We start from the raw sequence: 3094 nt of genomic DNA, 5'->3' as shown, positions 1-3094 counted from the left end.
TTTATTTTCCCTAATTTTATTTTATTCTTATTATCCCCCTTTTTCTTTTTCAGACAATTTTTGAAAGTCAATTTGAATTCACTAATTATTTCACTCTAATCAATGCTAATTTAATGCTCGGCTCAATTTAGCTTAGATGCAGCTAATTATTGGATTGGATATTGTCAATGCTACTGTTAAGGTTAGCCTATGTTAGCTTTGAAAGCTTATGCTCTAGGTTGTTTTTTTTTTTTTAAATTAAACCAATGTTAATTCAATGTTAGGCTGATTTAGCTTTTTGACTTCTAGTTTGGAGTTAGGTTACTATTATTGCTAATGTTAATGTTTGCTAACCAATGCCAATTGATGTTAGCTTCCTAGCTGTTGCTAATCAATGCTAACCTATTGCTAATTAAGATTTAAACCAATATTTGCCTTATTGCTATTGCTAATCAATGCTAATTGTATTTCTGATCAATGCTAATTATGGCTAACGAAATGCTAACAACTGCTAATAATGCTAACCAATGCTAACTATTGCTAATCAATGCTACTTATTGCTAATCAATACTAGCTTCCTTGTTGACCAATGCTAATTGAATGCTAATTATGCTATTCAATGCTAGTGATTGCTAATCAATGCTCGTTATTAATAATCAATACTATTGATTGCTAATCAATACTTGCTGTATTACTAATGCTACCCAATGTTAATTTATTGCTAATCAAAAGCTCAGTTAATGCTTACTCTGTTTGAAGTGACTCAGGCTAAAGGCGTTGCCCCAACCTTTGCTCACATCCGGATGTTACAGATCCAATCCACACACAATGTCTCCCACCAATCCAGATGATCCAATGCACGTCACCGCTACGTCAATTCTGACCAATGAAATAAAAATATTGTTTGACCAATGAAATCTGAACACACCTCTAAATCTATCTCCAATGAAACACGTCTGAGACACGTAACTTCTAACCAATAAAATATGAACACACCTCTAAGCCCACCTCCAATGGATCACGTTAATTCTAACCAATCAAATATGAACACATCACCACGTCTACTTCCCAGGCTGTTATTAACTCCTCCCAAACATAACAATTGAACCAGACATAACACTTGAACCACACCCCAACTCAAAATGGCGTTTGTCACACTTTTTGTGACAAGTTAAGAAAGAGGAAGAAATACAAACTTTCCAGCTGGACAGAGAAAAAATACAAACCAAACAACACAGAAATAACAGTTGCACTATTCTTTACCTCAAAATGGCATTTGTTAAGAAAGGGAAAGAAATACAATTTAACACGCTGTGGACAGGGACAATACAAATCAAAAGATACAGAAACAATGCATAAGCGAAAAACTTTCTTTATCAGGAATGTCACATTCACGTCGAACGACGTGATGAATCAATGGCCTAAGGACAGAAACTCTCCCTTAGGAATTGCGAAACCAACATTTACTCGACTGATAACAACTCTGCAATTAGCACATTACCTAAAGAAAACTAATAATTATTACAGTTCAACCATAAAGTGCCCCTGGAAGACACAAGGAAAGAAAATGCGGTCACACGCGAACATTTGCAGCAGCAGAAAACTGTCAAGGACAAACCACGCACCTTCACACCAGCCGCGTGAACGCGCAGCACTCTCTGTCCCCCTGAAAGCCAAAACACCTTCACTCGCCTGTTGAGAATAGAACTTTAGAAACTTAACACCAATCACAGCAGTATTCAATAATTCAATAATAACAAGATGCACTCAACGAAAATACAGAATCTTAAAGAAATAAACACACAGCGTTTAAAAATCACAGCACTTCACTGTAACAACTCCTTATCTCCCCAAGTTATTAATGTGGCAACTATAACAATTAAGCAAATTATAACAATGAAGCAAATTATAACTATAATTAAGAAGCAAATCTGAGTGTAACTTAAAATACTACAACTACTCAAAAGTCAAGGGATGATATGAGTCAGAACCTTTTTTCTTTTCTTCTTTTTAGATTCAAATAAAACAGCAGGATTTCACACACATTGACAGACAAACAGAGACCGGTCCCACACACTCACACCAAGTCAGTCGATCAAAGTTTTGTGTCAGTCACCGTTCAAATCTTCACAGTTTTAAATTATCAATTTCTTTCATTTAGACTTTTAATTTTCAGGAGATGTTGGTGTAGGCAATATATGGAATACAAAATGTGTTTTCCCTACAAGCCTTGTGATATGGTTCCTTGACCAATGCAACAAATGCTGACGTGTATCATTTGTTATATGCTCCAATGACTCGACGTGATAGAACTTACTCATTCAAGTCTCTCTTCTTTTTGTATAGCTTGAGTATAGGCAGTAGGGGAGGCCAAGATCACTGCGCAACATCAGCTTAACTTTGGATATTTTTACCAGTAACAGACTGGTAAAATCCTCTGACTTTAATGGCATCCCATTCAGAGGATTTCTGACATGGAGTACAACTAGCAAAGTACTTAGCAGCTTTCACCATGTGTTTATTTGGTTAGTACTTAGTACAGTGCTCTTGATTTCTGTACAGTAATGACAGCATACAACTAAACAACACAACCACGAAGGGACTCGAACCCTCAATCTTCTGATCCCAAGTCAGACGCCTTGTCCGTTAGGCCACATGGTCTCACCTGAGTCAACCGGCCGGTACAGGGGTGGTCTGCTGCCAAGTGTGACACAGCCAGGAATAAAATTGTGCCTCCAAGTCTGAGGCTCTGATCCCCTGTTGGAAAAAGGTCGAGGGCCCTCTTCTTGCTTAGAACCAGTTGCTGCCTCAAGTGGAAGAGTTTAGGGATCAGACCATTTTGACCACGACTGGAGGATTTCATTCTACCAGTCGATCTTCCTTCCAACGCTCACCTCTGGTCACTCCTTATGAGTGGTGACTAAATGAATGAGATTGCGAATGCATAAGGGCTGAAATCATCTTCCACTCTGTGGTGATTAGGCTCACCCTCTTGGATCAGGGTGATAAACGTAGTCATCTGGAATACGCTGAGAATACAGTCTCTGCCACTCTTCTTTGAATGAAGCAGGATCAGGCGGTATGGGCATCTGGTCAGAGTATCTTGTAGATTCCC

General features: G+C 38.2%; 1 non-coding gene across 1 annotated transcript; it reads right to left on the bottom strand.

Moving 5' to 3' along the window:
• Positions 1–2567: 2567 nt before the first annotated feature.
• trnap-ugg (transfer RNA proline (anticodon UGG)) lies at positions 2568–2640 on the bottom strand. The gene has a single exon. It is a non-coding gene; the product is annotated as a tRNA-Pro (tRNA).
• Between the last annotated feature and the right edge of the window lie 454 nt (positions 2641–3094).

Source organism: Odontesthes bonariensis, chromosome 8 (genome assembly GCF_027942865.1).
Source record: "Odontesthes bonariensis isolate fOdoBon6 chromosome 8, fOdoBon6.hap1, whole genome shotgun sequence".
In the NCBI taxonomy this organism is placed as follows: Eukaryota; Metazoa; Chordata; class Actinopteri; order Atheriniformes; family Atherinopsidae; genus Odontesthes; species Odontesthes bonariensis.
The sequence above is the reverse complement of the archived record's forward strand: the minus strand, read 5'-3'. Positions and strand labels throughout refer to the sequence as shown.